Source organism: Miniopterus natalensis, chromosome 16 (genome assembly GCF_054644295.1).
Source record: "Miniopterus natalensis isolate mMinNat1 chromosome 16, mMinNat1.hap1, whole genome shotgun sequence".
NCBI classification, from domain to species: Eukaryota; Metazoa; Chordata; class Mammalia; order Chiroptera; family Miniopteridae; genus Miniopterus; species Miniopterus natalensis.
In genome coordinates, this window is record NC_142096.1 from 33521441 (window position 1) to 33543486 (window position 22046).

Here is a 22046-nt window from a genome sequence, read left to right on the forward strand (position 1 = left end):
AGGAAGGGCCCTTGGAGCTTGGGAGTGAGGAAGCTAATGGTAAAGCACCTGGGAGGGAGATCACACTGGGTCCTCTGTACTAAGGGTTTTATGGGTGGAGATCTTAGGGGAGGTCCCAGGGGAAGATCTCAGTAGAACATTCAGCAGCTTTTCAGGTGTCTCCTTTCACTATCGTGGTCTCCACTGATTGATTGGTCAGCAACAGGGCAGGGGGTCATTACCCAATGAAGCTGGTCCTGAGTTCAGCTGTGGTGGTGTTTGTCTAGTTTTGCTGCTTTTCTGGGCCTGGAGCTGAAATACAATTGAGGCCTAGGTATTTTCTTTAGAGAGGAAAGATCAGGGAATCCAAACTGCATGACCAGCAATGCTAGGGGAGGACAGGTTACCCTGAAGGGGTGGTCCCACTCTCAATTGTCCTTTGCTAGCACCCAGGGCTTTCCATCCTGATGACATTCTGTATCTGGGCCCGTCGTCCTTTTCTGTTCATGTCTGTCCAACTGCTACCACAGAGTGACTGAGAGCATAGTGAGGTACATGCGTAGTACAGGTGCTGATGACTGATGAACTCTGCTAGAATGCAAAAGCAAGTTCCGAAAGCTGGGCCAATTCCCATTTCTTCACAGCACATGTTCTTCGTTCTTGTGCTTGGCTTCCAGGTTCCAGTCTCTGAACTGCAGGTTCATTGTGCATGCCTCTGTCCCAACAGTTTTTGTGACATGTTGAAATGGCCCTCAGACTTGGTCCAGCCCTCTGCACAACCCTAACTGTCCTCTGAATCCTGGAGTAAGGAATTCCCTCCCTCAGCTCTGGTCTCCCAGATGCCTCCTATTGCCCCTAAAATCTCTCCCCACCACAGAGGAATTCAGACAGTTGACACCAAGGTTAACCAAGACATGTTATAATAGAAGAAAGCATGGGATTTGGTGTCGAAAGAAAAGTTAAAATCACAGCCCACCATTTGTTCTTTGTATGCCCTGGAGCAAGTTGCTTAAGGTTTCTGAGTTTCGCTTTCCTGCTGTTAACCTAAAAGTAAAGGCCAAAGTGAGAGGCAGCAAGCATTTATTTGGGATCCTTTGGGAAGCACTGATTCAGGAAGAAACCCAAAAAGTGTTCTGATGAGGAGGTGAAGGCAGAAGGTATTTATGAGAAAGGGAAGGGCAATGATTACATCAACAGAAGGAAGGAATTTGTATGGCTGTTAAGCTAAGAAAGGGATTTCTGTAGGTACAGATGAGCTAACATAGTGATGCTAATTCTAAAGAATGCCTTTGATCTTTAGTTCTAGTTATGATGTTTGCTTTCCTGTTATCTTTGCAAACAGTTGTTTGGAATACAGTGCTGCCTTAGGCCCAGTCCAAAGGTTATTTTGCCCAGTTTTAACTTTCCAAAAGTTGGAGGAATAAGACATGCAAGACAGTTCCTCTGGGATAGCAACTCTGACTCCATTTCAAAGTGGCTCTGTTTGTATTATTTTTTTACACTTTCTTTTAAAATCTTGAAAACAATATCTACCTTACAGGGTAGTTGAGATGATAAATAAGGAAAATTCCCCCTTTTACACCTCTTTCTCACTTCCTCTTTCAGTGTTTTCTATCTTATTGGACAGCATTATTATCATTCAAGCCAGAAACCTGGAGGGCCTTCCCCCTTTTTTAAAAAAATGTTTTTATAGATATTAGAGAGAGAGGGAGAGAGAGAAACATTGATGAGAGAGAAGCATCAACATCGATCAGCTGCCTCCCGCCCCCAACTGGGAGCCAAGCCCAAAACCTAAGCATATGCCCTGACCAGGAATCGAACCAGCAACCTTTTGGAGCATGGGTCGACACTCAACCACTGAACAACACCAGCTGGGCACCTGGAGGGCCTTCTTGCAATTTCTCCAGATCTACTTCCTCCTGCTCCAAGGCCAAAACAGTCGTCACTCAGATTCCTTTCCATTTCACTGACATTCTTTTTTGGTCAAGACAATCATCTCCCACCTGGAATACAACAGTCTCCTAACTGGTCTCCCAACACTGGATCTATTCTCTACTGTGCCACAATCATTAATAAAATGCAAATTTAAGTATCTCATTTACTTCCTGAAAACTCATCAATGGCTTCCCATCGCTGCTAGGATAAGTAAGGTACACAGTCTTTGTCAAGACTCATGGGGCCCTGCTTTGCCTGGCCCTGGCTTCCTCTCCAGCTTCACCTCAGCACCAGGCACACAGGTCCTTGTCCCTTCTGGAAACCTCCATCATGCCTTAGACACTCTCATATAATCTTCATTCTGCCTGGAGCCTTCTCCTTCTCAGGCCACCTTTGTGCTCCTACCCAGTTCATTTCTACCCATCATCCAGGTCTCAACTGAAACACCATCACTTTCTCAATCTCTCTTCCTTGAAATCAGAGTATATTACCCCATCCTCCCTCCTTCTCTCTCCTCCCTCCCTCCCTCCCTCTCTCTCTCACTCACACACACACACACACACACACACACACACACACACACACATCCCACATCACTCTTTTAATTACACGATTAGCATCTTTTCCCAGCTATACCTATTCTTCATGAAGGCAAGAACTGTGTTTTGTTCAGCTTTGAGTCTCTGGTGACTATCAGTACATAATAGGTGCACAATAATTGCTTGTCAGATTAATGAACAGTAAGAGTAAGTCTAAGCCTATTGTAAATGATAAATGGGCAATAAAAATATGAAAGTTTACTTTTTTGTTACAGCCACATTGTTAGAACATTAGGAATCCAGCTTTGAGCTCATAGCAGCCATTATACTGGCTACAACTATGGCATATTTGGGCTCCTGACAATTGGATGTTAATTCACATGGCTGTGAAAACTTCTGACACTTCTGTTCCCCTTCTCTTTATCCTACAGGTTTCCTTAACTGATAAATGGAGTGGGAAAGAACGCAGGCTTTATGCTGATAAGAATGTTCTCTGTCTCATTCAGAGCTGTATCCTGTAGGGTTAGACTGTTAGCACATATTACATGCTCATTAAATATTTTCCTAATGAATCAATCAGTCAAGTTTAATAACAGTTCGAACAAAGCACTTCTACCACCATCAACAAATATCCTGAGCATCTCAGACTCAAATTTGCAATGTAAATAACATGTAAATAAGTAGATGGTATTTTATAAAAAAAGAAAACACCACTGTAAGAGTCCTTAAAGAAGAACACAGGTAAATCAATTTCCTCATTAAAAAGATTAGACTAAGTGAACCCAGAGGTTCCATAAGTTATAAAATTCTGATTCCAGAATCATACGTGAGGCATTTGGAATAGCAGGTGTACAAGCTCACTGACAAGTAATTGGGTTCATGGGACACTGGTGCAATTGACACCCCAATTTAGTATCGACTTTTCCCAGAGCATTAGCAAGGACTTTGCACTAATTGGTTTTCAAGCTTGATGACTGCACATTCCTCTTAATAGATCATCCTGTCGCTTAGGAACAGTTTTTCAAAGAGACTCAAAGGAAGGCTCTAAATTCTTCCTCATCAGTACCAGCTTACAATTGCAAGGCCAAGTACTGGAATAGAAAGAACTCTGGTTCTGGAGCCAGAATTGGGACAAGTCCTAGCTCTACCTGCACTATCTGTATGGCCTCAGATATATCATCTAACACCTATGAGATCTCATTGTTTTTCATATGTAAGTAAAACTATTGTAATCTCTAAAATCTCTTCAAGTTCTGCCCTGTCCGATGTAGCTCAGGTGGCTGAACATTTTCCTGTACACCAAAGAGTCACTGGTTTGATTCCCAGTGTCAGGGCATAAGCCCAGGTTTCAGGTTTGATCCCTGGTTGGGGTGTGTGCAGGAGGCAACTGATTGATGTTTCTCACATCAATGTTTTGCTCTATCTCTCTTTCACTCTCCCTCGCCCTCTCTTTCTAAAGTCAATAAAAATATATATTAAAAATAAATAAATAAAAAATAAAGTCTTCAAGTTCTGAAGATTCATGAGTCTAAGAAACTGTAAAAGCTTATAAACATGCATATGTTATTCCCCAAGCTGTAAAATTCCCACTGCTCCCTATTGTGCTCAACAGAAAACCCAGAAAATCTAGATTCCTTATCCTGATCTAAATCTCTTATATGATCTGGCTCCTGCCTCCTTCTCCACCTTCTCTCAACCCCTCCCCCTCCTGTTCTTTGACTGTCCAGGCATGTTGCTGCACCAGGATGGAACACATTGTTATTCCTGCCAGCTGGGACATTCTGCCCCCAGGTCTTTACATTGATGGCTCCTTTTATTATCACATTTTATTGAATTTATTGGGGTGGCTTAAAAGCCCTTATGATTTTGAATTTCTTAATGAATTTCAAGATAATAATCAGTGTATGACATGACATTTTCCAGACCTGACCAGTGTTGTTAAATCTTAATTGTAGCTACTGCTAAAAATATCTAAGACCAGTTGCTTAATGTGACTTTGACCTTGAAATATTTAAATACTGACAGTGTGTTTGAAACCTCATTCCAGTTTTGACTAGTATTTTCTGAATAGCTTTGGGCAAATAATTAGTTTCTGTTTATAACATTGTTCCCTTCCTTTTGAGTAACCCTTTGGTGCATAAGTTCAAATATAATTTACAGTTGAGAAAGTGTAAGTCAAGGATAAACTGATAAGGTATTTTTCCAGACAGCATGCACAAAACATATTATCGTCTTAATGATTAAATTGTACTTAATGAACCCCGTATTCGGCCATTGTCTGTAGTAGTCTTTTGTTGTTAATTAGGTACCTTTGAAACCATTACCCTTTGGGTGCCTGTGGGATATCAGGAAGGTAGGCAGATAATCCAGCCTCAAAGGTCAGTGCTTCATAACTCAGTAAGTACTTATCAAATTCCTACTTTTCTGTCAATTCCCTGAAGGCAGGGATCACATATGTTCATCCCTCCCATTTGTGGATCACAGGTTATCTGGAACACATAAAGCTCAGTGGCATGTCTTCAAAAAATTTAAAAGCCAGCTAAGAAACCCCCAAATTACAAAAAGGTTAGTTTACAAAGGTTTCACTTTTCTTAACATAGTTTTCTATAGAAATACATGTATGTCTCTTTAGAAATATCTCTACAAATAGATATAATAAAAATATTAATCATAACATGATATAATGTATACTTATAATGCATATCATATTAAAATATGTAATATAGTGTGTTCCAAGCCAACCCATAAACTCCAATTGAGCCCATAATAAAGCATCCTTAGATATATTTTAATATATATGACAAGAATCTCAAAAGTTATCACTAGGTTAGGTTTCCTTCCAAAGCAAACCTGTGATTGGCAGGCCCTACCTAAGTCCCCAGGCAGGATGCTTGCTGAGACTGGACTGGGGGATAAGAGGAGAGAGACAGAAGGTGCAGGTAGTTCTTATGAGAGGATCTCTGGTGGCAGAAAAGGGGACTAACAGACTGTAGTTTGCACTTATCTGGCTCCCAGGAAATAGTAGTAATAACAGCCTCTGCCAGAGTTACTATTATGATTTATGTTGCGTTTCATGCACACCAGGCATTTATGTTGCGTTTCATGAGCCCGGGGTCTATGGGATGTCCAGTAGATCTGTGGAAGGAGTTCAGAGTGACTCTTCTGAAGTTGTGGGGAGTCTAGGGTATGTGTATCTTTTTCCAGAGAAGGTCATTCACAGAGGACTCTGTGGCTCAACTAAGTTAAGAGCCCAAGAGACACCGTCTTATTTGCGCCATGCGATAACCACCTGGTAAGGGGAATAGTGCAGACAGTGTTACCTCAGGACCCTCCTCCAGCCCCTGCGGGGCCAACGGTAACAGGTAGCGGCCCCACAAAGTCCACTAACCAGCTGCCCAGGTAAGCGGGCGCCAGAATGCATAGGAGCAGTGAGCAGATCGCTGGCTGGCAAAGGGGGGACCAGAGGAGACAAGGAGAAAGGTGGGGGGAGCTCCCACAGGGTAACTGAGCAAGAGCGGCGAGACCAAGGGGAACGGAAGAGTGAGAGAAACCTGGAAAATGGCAAGGCTGCAGCTTGTACATAAGGGATATAAAGGAATCCCTGTAAAAGGCACAGTTGTTTCCTTAAACAGCTGAAACCCTTGTTGGGGTGTGAGGATACTGAAGTTGGGATAAACACAGGAACCTGTAAGTTGACTAGAGGTAAGTGCTGTTTGATGGCTCTGACCATATCCCGCAGTAATTATCTCAGTGTACATAGTAGGGGCTGAATAAACATTGTGTTTGTATGTCATGTTGATGGCAGGCACTGTGAGCATTAAAATAGACCTAGTGATGTGTGTGGTACTGTTCACTGCCACCCGCAATTACAGAGAGAATTAAATTGCGGGGGGGGGGGGGGGGCAGTGAGGTAAGAGGGCTTTGGCTGCACCAGAAGAAAAGATGGACAATATCTTTATGAAGCAAACATTTAGACAAACGTTTAGACAAATAATGGGGACAATAGTGCTATTTGTTTAATTAAAACTTAGGGAGTTAAAGCAGGAAGGGAGCCCTTGGAGTCTAGACTGCTCGTGTGACGGGAGATGTTATGCCCACCCACACAGGGAGCTCAGGGCTACACTCAGCTCTCTTGTGTCCTAGACGTGGGATTTTTCCAGTACTCCATGCTGCTCTGTTGGGGGTAGTGAGCAGTGAGACTGGATAGGTAATGTGGAGCCTGATTAGCTGGGCATTGTACCTGGGAATGGGGGTTTGAGCATTGAATAGCCAAGGTAGGTTTCTAAATAGAGGAATATCATAGAAGAGGCATTAGCCAGTAATGCAGGAAAGCTAACCCTGGGTTTACAATGAGGAAAGAGTTAGTTCCATTCTACATCAGTGAACGTCTGATGCTTGATGAGTAACCAGCAGCAGAATGATAACCAGGGCACACGGCAATGTGGCCCAGACCTGCACAGCAGCTGCCTGCGCCTAATGGATGATGGGTGTCTCACCCAACATTCGTGAGCATCAAAGACACGTCCAAGCCACAGCACGTAAAGCACCGATAGACTGGATGTCCCTGGGTGCACAGTACAATTCATGTACTAGGTGCAGGAGTGGAGAAGTGATGACACATCAAAGAAAGTCTTATCAACCACTATCTTTTAACCATATGACTCATGACTTTTCACCAGGCCCTAGAAGATGTCTTTTGCCTTAGATGCTAGCTTCAAGATGTAGCCTTCAACAGTTGCAGACAACACACCTCCCACATCCAAGGTTCATTTGATGGCAAATCTGTCACTTTAACTATTTTTAACCTTTCTAGATGCTGTTTGGAACTGCTCCAAGCTTTTCCTTGATAATAGTCACAGTGACTGAATCATAGACTTTTAGTTTAGTTTAGTTTATTATTTTTTTAAATATATCTTTATTGATTTCAGAGAGAGGAAAGGAGAGGGGGAGAGAGAGATAGAAACATCAATGATGAGAGAGTCATTGATCGAGCCCGCAACTCGGGCATGTGCCCTGACCAGGAATCGAACCCCGATCGGCTGGATCCTAGGTCCAGGCTCAACCGCTGAGCCACGCCGGGCCAGGCTGAATCATAGACTTTTAGAACACACCTCATCAGGCCATTGATACATTTTTCTGTTTCAAAGGCAGTGTCATCAGGGTTCAGAGTGTTTTTCAGGTATGATTTACATGCAGCAAAATGCACTGTACCTCAGTGTATGTTTGATGAGATTTCATGATTTTCTTACCACCCACAGTACCCATGCCCCTTTAAAGCCAGAACATTGCTTTCACCCCAGGGAGTTCCCTCACACCCCCTCCTGGTCAATCTCTGCCCCACCCCAGGCAGTTGATGTTCTGATTCTATCACCATAGAGAAGGTTAGCCTGCTCTAGAATTTCATATACTGAGTGGAATCATGAATATTTAGTATTTTCTTGCCTGGCTTTTTCACTCAGCATAACGTTCTTTGGTATTTGTCCATGTTGTTGCTGTGCGTGTGAGAGAGAGTGTGTGAGTGCTTCGTTCTTTTTAGAGTTGAGCAGTACACCATTGTATGAATGACCATGGTTTGTTTATCCATTCTCCTACTAATGGGCATTTTGATTGTTCCCAGATTTTGGAAATTATGAGTAAAGCAACTATCAACATTCTTGTACTTACCTCTAGGCTTCTTGCTATGAGAAAAGTAACAGCCCATTTGTTTAAACCAGTATGGGGGAGAAGTGCCTTCACTACCAAGGTTTCTGACTCAGTGGGGTTGAGGTGGGGCCCAGGAAACTGCATCTTTAACATGAGCTCCAAGTGATTCCCATGCCAGCAATCCAAGGATAATCCTGGAGAAACTTTGCTTTGTCAGGTGTAAATAGGAAATTTAGTGATGACTGGGGGGAAGGGGACAGGATCATCATAAACTTGAAAAGGGGTAAAAGGCAAGTCATTAATTGCCAGTGGCATAGAAAAGCTTACAAACGACTGCTTAAGCTTTAAATTATGATCCACCAACATGATCCCTGAATTTTCTAACTTATGAGACATCACAGAGAAAAGAGAACTTATGATAAAACTAGAAATCACTTTCAGCAGATTCCATCACTTTGATCCTCATTTAGACTTATTATGAAATCCTGCCCAGTAGCTGAAATGAGAGCATTTTCTTCCCAAGATTTGCTGCTCTATACAATATCGACTTAGGTGATCTATACCAAGAAATGTAGGACCTATTCCATCCGCATAAGTGCACTTCAAGCAGTTTCCTTTCTAAGATGCAATGCTGCATATACTAAATGGATGTCACCCTGGTTTAAATAAGCTAAGGGTTTTAATTGTCAATATCCATGCAAAAAAATTCTAATTTGTCATTTTCCAAGAGCATCTTATTTACAGCCATTAGCCCCAGGGAGCTTCAACAGAAAGTCCTCCTGGACCATCCTATGTCAGGCTAACAAATCCTGACAGACTCTGAACACATATTGCTATTCATATAACTTGTTAGTACTCAGAAAAAAAGTAAGCAGTAAACACAAGAAGGGAGCATCAATTTTCCCTGAATCCTTTCCTAGTGTGAAAAGAGATGTACAAGCCAGCGTGGCCTGATCTCTGAGCACAGGAGGGCTCAATTGAAATCCTAGGAACAGACTTGGGGCATCTGACCTTTTCCCCTGTTGGTCAACATCTTCCATGGTTCCCCATCACCTTCTGGACTAAATTCAAGGCCTTCTATCTGTCAACTTCTCCGTGAGCACCCCCTAGTGGTACTTCCGGTGCTAGCACGACCAAAGTCCATTTAGTTGTCCCATCAATTCAGGATCTCACCATCTACTGCTTATGCACACACGTTCCCTCTGCCTGAAAGACCATCTGGCAAATGAACCTATCTCCAAACTCCCCCTTTAAGGAATTCATCTTACTTTACTGCCTTAGTAAAATCTCTCAGATTATGGATTCTCCTCTCTACCCCCTTTATATCGTCACTGATTCTGTAATTATTCTAGTGAGGACAGGCTACATAATTTGTGGACCTCCGTGCAAAATGAAAATGAGGCACCCCTATTCAAAAATTATTAAGAATTTCAAGACAGTCAATCATTAAACCAAGCACAGGGCCCTTCTAAGCCCTGGGCTATGTGCAGCTGCACAGGTCACATACCCATGAAGTCGGTCCTTGACGCTAGTGTGTCTGCTAAGGACCCTGAAGACAGAAACTCATCCGTAACCCACATGTTTCCAGGCTTAAGGCAGCGCCTCCATGCCCTCAACATGCATCGGCACACGGAATGGGAGTTGAGTAAATGCACAAACGAACGAATGAGCAATGTTGAAATAGTTTCTATTTTATGGAAGATTATATGTGTTCACTTCCTAGGGCTGCCATAATAAATTACCTCAAATTTGGTGGCTTAAAAGAACAGAAATTTATTCTCTCATAGTTTTGGAGGCTAGAAGTCCTAAATCAAGGTGTCGGCAGGCCATGCTTCCTTTGAAGGTTCTGGGGGACAACCCTCCCTTGCCTATTCCTAGCTTCCAGTGGCTCCAACAGCCTTGGCTTGTAGCTGCATCACTCCAACCTCTGACTATCACCAGATGCCTCTTCCCTCTGTGTATGTCTTTGTACATACTCTTCTTATAAAGACACAGTCATTGGCTTTAGTGTTTACCCTAATCCAATATGGCCTCATTTTAACTAATTACATCTGCTAAAATCCTATTTCCAAATAAGGTTACATTTTGAGATTCTGGATTTTCATACAAGGGACGTCTCATTTTCATGAATTGGGGCGGGGGGGCGCACACTATTCAACCCACTACATTTGTTTATAGAGCATTCATCAGAATGCCTCTAGTATTTTTTGCTGATATATGTTTAATGGTTCATAAGAGTTATAACTTAATTGTGTTTGCCAAGGGAAGCTTGAAGAACACATAAAGCCATACAAGTTATACAAAGGCATGCGCAATAAATGAAGTATAGCCTAGAGAGCTAAAAAGAAGTTAGATGTGGTCATGTAACCAATAGCAATTATGGTGGAAGTATGCTGGAAATGTGAAGCACAACCAAAAAAAAAAAACCAAAGAAAAAAATGCCCAATTTTTCACAAGGAGCTGCTACATTTCCTGCCAGTTCTGGGTGTGTAAACGGCCGGGCCCTATTTGGTTAGGCTTCCCCCCTCCCCAGGAGACACCAGGAGAAAATCTAGATTAGAATGCCCTTGGGGCTTGGTCGTTTGTATAAATAGTTTATTCAGGGTTAGGAACAACGTATCACTTTGCATATGTTAAAGAGATATGCATCTGCGAGAGGGCCCTTGAGGGTTTTAATGAAAATAAATTATTGAGGCTTCTGGGCCACACGCCTCCTACGACAGCGCTCTGCGCAGGCGCGGGCTCGGGTGCGGCCGGGCGGGGCCGCGCTGACGTCACGGTCCGCGCTCCCCCCGTGCCCCCCCCCGCGCCCCCGCCCCCCCGCGCTCCCCCCGCGCTCCGCCCGCGGCGACCCCGCCCGCGCGCCCGCCCGCGCCCCGCTCCGACCTGGGGAAGCCTCTTTCTCCTTTGCCTTTGGGTCCAAATAAGGCTGCGTCGGGGGAGCTGCGGGAGCTGACGCGGGGCGGGCGCACGGGTCAGGAGCGAGGCCCGCGGCGACGACCCCCGCGCCCGCTGTGGGATTCGCGGGGAGAGCGTCGCTCGGGCCAGGAGCATTCCTGGGGCCAGAGAGCCGGCTGGTGGCCCCGACTCCGCGCCCTGATCAGAGCGAGGCCGAGAGGAACCACGCGCGCCTGACGGCCCTGTCCGTCCGTCCGTCTGTCTGCTGCCGTCGGGCTTGGCCGCTCCTCCCTCCCCCGCTCTGCCCGCGTGGCCCGCGCTGGCGTCCAGTCCGCTCACGCAGATGCGAGGGTGGAAAGCGGGCGCTATATTTAAGTATCACAAGCGCGCTAAAGGTAACCAACAATCTCATTCTGGTGACGCTGAAAACGTCACCGCACAGGCTCGCTTTTCAAAAAGCTACTGGGACGTGACAACGTAGCAGGCACCAGGCCCCTGGATGTGAAACCGAGCGCGTCCGCAGTGCCCGCTGTCAGGGCAGAGGAAGCGAGCTGTGTGTGTGAGTCCTGGACACTGATGCCCGGCAAAGGGCATAACCAGCGCCCATGGCGCCGTCACTGTGACAGCACACCTGGGACGTCCGAACACGGCCCGGGGTCCGGCCCGCGGGCTGCGCGGGGCGCGGCTGACCTGCTGGCCCTCTGGGTACCTGAGTGGGCTTCGGCCACCAGGTAAAAACAAAGATGCAGCTGGCCGACAAGAAACACCGCCTCGTGTTTTTTAAACTCTGAAGGATGAGGTACTGACGTTCTGATAGGAGATTTTAAATGAAGGAACCTAAAGCTTACACTCCTATTTTAAGAATACAGCTCAATGTATGTGGACTCGCAAGTTTCTGCAGCTCTCCACTCTGAGTTCATGATATTTGTACCAGGATCTTTACTTGAATCTAAATTTATTTATTTATTTATTTTAAAATATATCTTTATTGATTTCAGAGAGAGGAAAAGAGAGGGAGAGAGAGAGACAGAAACATCAATGATGAGAGAGTCCGTGATGGAGCCCGCAACCCGAGCCTGTGCCCTGACCAGGAATCGAACCCCGATCGCCTGGATCCCAGGTCCACACTCAACTGCTGACCCAGGCCTGGCTGGGCCAAATTTATTGATTGGTTTTCTTCTCCCCCCTCCCCCTAAACTGAGATTTCCCCTACAGGACAATAAATATTTAAAATTCACAGCTCCAGTCAATACTAAAAACATAAGTTTGGCAATGAACATAATTCAAGAAACTTTATTTCTGGAAGTTTTTGTAGACTTATTACTGATAGCCTATTCTTTATGAAAGACTTTTAAGGAATAACCTTTTTTTCCCCTATTTTATAAATTCCCATTGCTACAAGGAAGTATTTCAACTATACGGTATTTTATCTTTTAGCTCAACAATTTTAGTTTTCCACTTGTTGAAATTCTACTCATTTGCATTTTTTGTCCATCTTATTTCAAGGCAGTGCTTGAATAACACTTATAGACAAACCAAAATAATCTTTGCAGAATTCTGTACCTGTACCTAAAATTTTTAAAGTCTCCAAATGAAATTTTTGTGTAATCTTCAAACATAATTAATGTACAATATTGTAAATAAACTGTGCATGGCTTTTATACAGCTTTAATAAATGTCAAAGTAATAGAGAGTCAAAATAAAGTAAGTTGCTTATAAAAATAAAACAGGAAATGAAATTCAAAAAAAAATTTTTTTTAATAAATTATTGAGTCTTGCTCATTCCTTGCTGAAGGACCATCACTTTATTAATTGCTCAAATGATTGCAAAAGTGCTGGATTTTTTAAGGTGTCTTTTTTTCTCCCCAACTTTATTGAGGTATAAAAAATTGACATATAAAATTGTAGTATATTTTAAATGTACAATGTAGTGATTTGATACACATACACTTTGTGAAAAGATTGCCACAATCAAGCTAATGAACACATCCATCACCTCATATAGTTACATTTCTTTTTTTGGTGAGAATACTTAAGATTTACTCTCTTAGCTGATTTCACATATACAATGCACTGCTGTTAACTATAAATAGCATGTTATACATTAGATCCTCAGAACTTACTCATCTTATAACTGAAAGTTTGCACAACTCCCAGCCCCTGGCAACAGCATTCTGTTCTCTGTTTTTACGAGTTCAACATTTTTATTTGTTTGTTTCAAGTCCACATATAAGTGTGATCATAAAGTATTTGTCTTTCTCTGTCTGGCTTATTTCAGTTTGCATAATGCCCTCTAGGTTCATTCAGCACGGTTGTCGAAAATGACGTGATTTTCTTCTTTTCTGTGGCTGATTAATATTCCAGTGTGTGTGTGTGTGTGTGTGTGTGTGTGTTGCATTTTCTTTATTCGTTCATCTGTCGATGGGCACTTGGGTTGCTTTTATATCTTGGCTATTGGAAATAACACTGCAGTGAATATAGGAGTGCAGATGTCTCATTTCCTTTGGACATATACCCAGAAGTGGGATTGCTGGGTCATGTGGTAGTTCTATTTTTTATTTCTTGAGGAACCTCCATACTGTTTTCTTTTCTTTTTTAAGTGGATACCTCGCTGCTTTTTTAAAATTTATTTTTTAAAACTTGTTGACAGTATTAGATGTCTCCCATTTTCTCTCTTTTTGCCCCAATCCACCCAAACCCCATCCCTCCCCAGGCGTTCCCCTTACTATTGTCTGTGTCTACCAGTTATGCATGTATGCATATATGTCCTTTTTTTTTTTTAAATTTATCTATATTGTTGAGAGTATTACAGATATCCCATTTTCCCCCCCAATTGATCCCCTCCACTTCGCTCCCACCCCCTTCCCAGGCCTTCACCCCGTTATTGACTGTGTCCATGAGTTATGCATATATGCATATAACTTCTTTGGTTATTCTCTTCCCACCCTCCACCCCCTTTCCCTCTTTCCTCTGAAATATGATTGTCTGTTGCATGCGTCAATGTCTCTGGATCTATTTAGTTAGTCAGATTCTTTTGTTCATTAGCTTCTTCTTAAAGAAGACCCTTCAACTTTTCCTGTAGTGCTGGTCTGGTGGTGATGAACTCCTTTAGCTCTTTCTTATCTGTGAAGCTCTTTATTTGACCTTCAATTCTAAATGATAGCTTTGCTGGGTAGAGCAATCTTGGTTGTAGTTCCATGTTTTTCACCACTTTGAATATTTCTTGCTACTCCCTTCTGGCCTGCAAAGTTTCTTTTGAGAAATCAGCTGACAGTCATATGGGTGCTCCCTTATAGGTAACTAACCGCTTTTCTCTTGCTGCTTTTAAGACTCTCTCTTTGTCTTTAATCTTTGGCATTTTAATTATGATGTGTCTTGCTGTGGGCCTCTTTGGGTTCCTCTTGTTTGGGACCCTCTGTGCTTCCTGGACTTGTAAGCTGATTTCTTTCCCCAGGTAGGGGAAGTTTTCTGTAATTATTTTTTCAAATAGGTTTTTAACTCCTTGGTCTCTTTCTGCCTCTTCTGGCACCCCAATAATACAAATGTTGGGCCTCTTGAAGTTGTCCCAGAGGCTCCTTATACTATTTTCATACTTCTGGATTCTTTTTTCTTTTTGCTCTTCTGGTTGGGTGTTTTTTGTTTCCTCATGTTCCAAATTGCTGATTTGATTCTCAGGGTCCTCTACTCTACTGTTGATTCTGAGTAAATTATTCTTCATTTCAGTTCCTGTAGGCTTCATTTCAAATTGGTACTTTATTATGTTATCGATTTTCTCAGTTATTTCCATAAGAGTCTGCTTAAACATCCTTATAACCAAAATTCTGAACTCTCTATCTGTTAGCTTGCTTGGGTCTATTTCATTTAGTTCCTCTTCTAGAGATTTCTTCTGGTCTTTCCTTTGTGACATGTTTCTTTGCCTCCACATTTTGGCTGCTTCCAGGTGTTCGTTTCTATGTATTAGGTAGAGCTGCTGTGTCTCCTGGAATTTGTAGAGTGGCTTTGTGTAGTAGGTGTCCTGTAGGGTCCAGTGGCTCAGCCTCCCCAGTCACCTGCACTGGGCCTTCTAGGTGCTCCCCTGTGTGGACTCTGTGCACTGTCCTGTTGTAGTTGAGCCTTGGTTGCTGCTGGTGTTACTGGGAGGAACTGACCCCCAGGCCAATCAGCTGTGAGGACCAGCTGCAATACAGCCAAATAGCTGCTGTGCTGGAGACACCCCTATGGAGCAGGATTTACTTCAGTGGAGCTTTGGTGTTCACCAAGTGCGCCCCTTGAGTGTGTCGCTTGTGGATGTGGTAGGGTTGTAATCCAGTGTGGTCGAGTTTAACCACCAGGTGCACTGTCTCTGGGGCCTTCGGGGAGGTGCAAAGTCAGCCTGTGCCAGTGCCTTGCCCAGGGCCACCCAGCATGAGCTACACAGCAAACCGTAGTTGGCTGCTCCTTGTGCTGGGCTTGGAGGTGCCCAGAAGAGGCCAAGCTATGAGCCAATGCAGCTGCCGCTAGTGCCAGGCTTGGGACCACTTATCAAGCCATACGGGGCCTGCTGCTGCTTGTTTGAGAGATTTTAGGAAAGTCCTAAGCATGAGGCTTGAGAGGCCACTTGCACAGAAAAGCCCCTGGAAATGGCCTGGATGAGCTGCAGGTGGGGAGGGGAGGGGCCTCCGGGAATCACGGGGCGGGGCCAAAGGTGTGAGTCAGGTGCTGGCGATTCAAACATGGCGCCTGGCTGCCTGCCGTGTGCCGGGAGGACTTGCCAAAGGAGCCATGGCCTCCGCCAGCCCTTCTGCCCTGGAGGAAGCCGCCCTCCACCTCTCGCCCGGATTCCAGGCAGGTTAGTTCCTCCCCGAGTGTCCCAGGTCCTTTCAGGCTGCTGCCCGGTGCTGGGCTCAGAGGGAGCGTCCTAGTGAGTCCGTGCCGGGCCCTTTAGAGGAGCTGCTGGGGCTCCCGCGGCCTCCACGACCCTCAGCGACAGTCCCCGCTGGTTTCACAGCCCGGAGTTGTGGGGACGTCTCTTCCCGGCCCTGGAGCCCTGGGCTGGGGCCTGCTGTGGGGCTGGGACCCCTCGCTCCTCGGGAAACCCCCACCGCCGAGCTTCTCTCCCGGGTTTCAACTGCGGCCCCGGGTGTGGGCCCGCGGCGGCGTCTCCGATCCAGCCCCGATGCGCCCGCGTCCCCGCCCCTCCTCCCGGCCTCGGTGCTTCTTCAGCTGCCTGGTTGCGGGGCTTCTGTTCAGCCCGGTCTCAGGAGGCTCTGCGTGCCGGGGGCTCTGTGTTTTAGCTGTGATTGTGATGCGGCTGCGGGAGGGCCGGGGCGCGGTGACCTTTGCGCCATCTTGTTTCTTCCTCCCTCCGTACTGTCCATAGCGACTGCGCCGGTCGACGCTCCCACCAACACCACACGAGGATTTTCTTTTCTCCACACCTTCGCCAGCTTTCATCTCTTGTCTCTTCTATAGTAGACATCCTAACTGTGAGGTGACATCTTGTTGTGACTTTGGTTTGCATTTCGCCGACAACTAGGAATGCTGAGCATCTGTTCATGTAGCTGTTGGCGGTTTGGACGCCTCCTTTGGGAAAGTGTCTCTTCAGGTCCTTTGCCTTTTTTTTCTATTGAGTTATAAGAGTTTCTGTATATTTTGGATGCTAACCCCTTATCAGATATATGTAGTTTGCAAATATTTTCTCTCACTCCATAGGTTCCTTTTCATTGTGTTGATGGTTTCCTGTGCTTTGTAAAAGTTTTTATTTTGATGTCGCCTCACTTTTGGTGCCTGTGCTCTTGGTGTCACATCCAAAAGGTCATTACCACAACCAGTGTCAAGGAGCTTTTCTGTTTTCTTCTGGGATTTTATGGTTTCAGGTCTCACATTTAAGTATTTAACACATTTGAGTTGGTTTTGTGTATGGTATAAAATAAAGGTCTGATTTCATTCTTTTGAATGTGGATATCCAGTTTTCCCAACGCCATTTATTGAAGGGACTGTCCTTTCCCTATTGTGTATCCTTGTTGCTTTTGTTGAAAGTTAGGGGACTGTATGAGTGTGGATTTAAGGCTTTTTAAAATGCATTCCCTGTAAAAGAAAGAAGAGAGTGTTGGCTAAGAAATACGGAGAACCTTGGTTAACATTTGATAGCAGAACAGGAAGCTGGTAGGCCTTTTCCTGCCCCGAAGCTGCTGGGCTAGATCCCTTGGTCTCTCCTGGGCCCCAGCTGCCTTTAACATAAAAAGTAAATATGGAAAGAATTTCCATTAGAAGTTCTGGGCTACAAAATAGTGTGCTTCTGTGGGCACCCACACTGTCCTTGCCACCTGTTTCCACTTATTTCCCCTGGCTAGCCCAGAAAACCAGTGCCGTGAAAACACCTGAACACTCCTCCAGGTGCAGGTACCAGATACTGCAGTCCTTTGTTCGCTCAACCATGCAACTGGTGGTGTATTTATTTGTAGGGAGCTTGTGGCTCTCTTCTCCTCCCCCAAGATTCATTCTCCTGCAAAGGGCTATAGAGTGGATGCACTTTGCTGCTCCAGCATTGCCAACAACCCTTTTGTCTGTAATGCAATTCTCCTACCCAACATCAACAGCCTCTTTAGGAAGTATTATAAGATACATCTGTGGTGCATTCAGGTTGTGTCCTTGGATTCCTTCTGAGTTCCCCCTCTCATGGGCTGAGTCTCTTAATGGCCTGCCTACCCCAACCTAGGCCAGTTAGCAGAAGGGAGCAGAAGATGCCTGTTTAGGGCTGCATCTAGGACAATGAGAGGTTAGCATGATCCAGAGAGCTCTAAACTATGTATTTGTGTATTTATAGTTTTTGAAAAAGAGTTACAGTACAAATATATTATGTACTTCATTACACATGTACAGATATAGAAATTAAAGATACGAGATACAAAAAGTGAATCAAAAGAAGAAAATTTTAGGATCTCCTCTTCTTACCCCTGGGACCATCTTGCATACTCATGGGGCGCATTGCATCATTTTGGAGACCTCTGAAAACCAATGTCAAATTGTGCTTGAAATCAGTGGGGTAGTAGTTAAAAATGTAGACTCAGGAGTCAGCTCGCCTGGATGTCCACCACTTCCTAGCTGAGTGACAACCTCAATATAATTTTCTTTAAAACACAAATAATCATAGTGCACATCTCACAGAGTTCTTGGAAAGGTTAATTAACATAAAGCATTGAAATAAGTGCCTAGCACATGGTAAACACTTGATAAATGTTAATTATTATTTTCCTCAGTGCCACTATTAAAAATAATGTAAAAACTTAAACACACACACACACACACCCCAAAACAAAAAACCCAGATGGGAGGAAAAGGAAAGCAAAGCCTGAAGGATGTCCTGAAAATGATGCCCAATCTGAATCCACATTTTCCAGCAATACATAAGAGTTTGCTGGGTGAAGGTCATGGCCACAAGTCAGCTCAGCCTTTTCTTAAACTATACTAGTAAAACCGTTTTCATAGACGCTGTTCTTTGCTCTTATGTCTCTTTTCTGTCTTCCATCTAACTCCTCTCCAGAGCCTCTATGTTGACTCCAGGGGCTTTTTTCCCTACTGCCTAGAGCAGTGATTTTCAACCTTTTTCATGTCATGGCACACATAAACGAATTACTAAAATTATGAGGCACATAAAAAATTTTATTATATTTTTGCTGATGTGACAAAAATAGGTATAATTTTTATTTATTTACACTGGACGGCTATTGTTGTGTTGGTGGTTGTCATTTTTAATTTGGCAGTTTAAGGGAAAAGAGGTCTGTGCCCCCTGACTAAATAGGTAATGCATGTGTTAAAAATTCTTGTGATACACTGGCCGAAAATCACTGGCCTAGAGGGATGTCAATTAATAGGTGATGTTTGCATACTCTCCCTTAAGTATCTTCAATTATCCCCACATCAAAATGTGAAACCAACCAAAAAGTATGACCAACCCACTCCCCAGCCTCCCTAACAGTCATGGGTGGTGATGGGACCCTTTTCTGTTCCGCAGGAATAAGCAGGAGTCCTTGGGGCAGGCCCTTCTTGTTTCTTTTGCTCTGCCCTAGTCGTCCTGCCTCAACATGCTCACCAAGCCTAGAAGTGTAGTGGCCACCTTGCAATCACAAGATGAACCGGTCATTCTGAGGCTGAGAAGGGGCCTGGTTTACTGAGGATTTCCCTGGACAGCTACACCAGCCCTGGATTTTTATATTAAGAATATATACCTCCCCACCCATTATTGAGCTGCTGTTTGTTGGAGTTTCCATTACTTGCTGCCAAACACGCTCACACATATGAATTAGCTATGTCGGTAATGGCTGTCTAATAGTGACGAATGCAGAAAGGCTGGTGGGGAACAGTTGGCCCCTTGATTTGCCCTGAATGTCCAAACCCAAGAACTTTCCTCCAAAGCTTCCACTACTTTGGTGCCGGTTATTGCTGCCATCTAGTGGCCGTGTTTTAGAACTAAAACTCCGGCCATGAGCTGTTTTTTCCTGCAGCTCTTTCTTCTTTCCTTCCATCTCTCATTACTTCATTCACTTGTGTGTTTGTTCTACTATGTGTGGCGGTTCCTCATAAATGCAATAAGGAAATACAACAATTAAGGGGAGTCCAGCTCCTTGCCCCCTTGAAACTTACATACTTGGAGGAAGACAGCTGTTAACCAAATTAAAAAATGAAAAATTGACAGGAGAGGGTGACAAGAGAACACGAAGAATCAATGATAGGGCTTTGACTTATTGGGTAAATGGGTGGGACGTTAGAGAAGCTTTTCCTGGGGATGTTCTGAGGGGCCTGAGGTCTCAGGAGTAGCCAGTTAAGAAGGGAGTTTTCTGGGCTCACGAAAGTGAGCTGCAATGAGGGATGGGAGTGTGTTGTGCACAGGGAATAAGAGAATGCTGTGCGTTCAGTTTAGTGCTTGACACTAGGCATTCTTGTTTCTGAATTGAGACCATGGTTGTGAATTATTGCGACCACAGAACTATTTTACCTTGAGAATGAATTGCAGATATCAGCTAACATATCTGTGGAGCATTCACTCAACTCAACAGCAGCAGAATACACATTCTTCACAAGCACACCTAGAACATTCTCCATGACAGGCCATGTGCTCAGTTATAAACAATTAGTAACCATTTTCAAGGACATTTTGGGAATTCCAAGTATGTAGAAATTAAACAACATACTCCTAAATAACCAATGGGTCAAAGAAGAAAAGCTATAGATGGCCTGTCTTCATGCATGAGCAGGGGAAGGGCTGCCCCCAGTGGCAGTGGAGCAAAATAAAGATGCTTTCTGGTTACAACCCATGAGTTTTGAGTATTCCTTTTACTGTTTACATTTAAAACACCACAAATCAATAAGTAAAAACACAAGCATCACCATATAAAAGTAAGACATGCTGGGATTTTACCATAGAACATAATACTCATTAACACTATTTACTCGTGAATTAAAGTGAGAACTTTTCATATAAGATATTTTATTAAAACTTGCTTTTTAAAGTTTTTATAAGTTTAAATATTACAAAGCCTCAAGTTGTAGGTGTCATAATTTGAATTATTCAAAGCCAGGCCTGGCTGGTGTGGCTTAGTGGTTGAGCGTCAACCCATGAACCAGGAGATCACAGTTTGATTCATGGACAGGGCACATGCCTGAGTTTTGGGCTCCATCTCCAGCAGGGGGCATGCAGGAGGCAGCTGACCAATGACTCTCTTATCATTGATGTTTCTATCTCTTTCTTCCTCTCCCTTTCTCTCTCTGAAATCAGTAAAAACATATATTTAAAAAAGCCAATGTACAACAATGGAATATTCAATTACGGTATAATATGCTTTAATGTAGCTTGTATATAATAAAGCTTATAAAAATTCTTTATTATCTTGATTATAATTCAAATACAGTGACATAAAATAAAGGAAGTCAAATAGTAACTTGTTATCAATGACATAAAGGGGGGGAAGTCCACTCGGGAAGCTGTAAAAAAGTTGGAGACAAATGCGCTGTCACTGGGACAGAGAGAAGAAATTCTCTGGGGAACTACACAGCAGGTAAAGTCCATTAAAAAAAGAGATGACTTTGTTGTGAGCACCAAAGAAAAGGGAGAGGCATAGATAAAAGTCCCAGGTTTCTAACAAAGCTAGGAGACTGGCAGGGGCATATCACAAGCTCAAGAGGAAGTGAGGAGATCATGAGCTGAGTACATTTTAGAAATGTTGAGTTTGAGATGCTTGGGAAGCTTCAATTGTTGCAAGGTGTCAAACTGACCTTGGAACAGAAGGTAACCTAGAGGAAAAAACACTGGAAGATAAGACTTCTCCCATCTCACACTACAAGTAGAATTAAAGGGAGTTTCCTTTTGTTTAGGACCCAAAAAGTAACTTACTCACTGCATCATAGATTTTTCTAATGTAAAATTAACATTTGTTCATTACATGCAATTTGTTCCTAGAGAAAAATGTACAAAAGAAAATGGGATCACCTATAATTGTATCATATACAGGAAATCACTGTGATTCACATTTACATTTTAGAGCTTGCTCTAATAAATTTGTGTAAATACATAAAAGTATGCTACCATCTAAGGGATAATTGTATATTTTGCAATTTAGTACTGCATAAGGAGTAACCTCCCATGTCATAACAATTTCCTGTGATCATCATAGTACATAATTGTAAAATATTTCCACTTAAAGAATGTATCATAATTTACTTAACCTTTCATGTGTAGGTTTAAGTAAAAAAGCAAGAGTATTTTAGTTTATTAATCTTAGTCTGAATTTCTTATCATTTCTGCATTCATGGAATGGAGTAATCTTTGAATGGGTCTGAATGTGTTCAAGTCTCTTGGTGCTCAAAGCAGTTACTCTCTTAATAGCTATAGTATTTGCCAGGCAGTGACTTATGACCAGGAACTATACAAGATGCTGGGGATATGGCAGTAAATATAAAAAGAACATTCCCCCTGGCCAGTGTAGCTCAGCCATTGGGCACTGACCTATGATCCAGGAGATCAAGGTTCAATTCCCAGTCAGGGCACATGCCTGGGTTGCAGGCTCGATCCCTAGA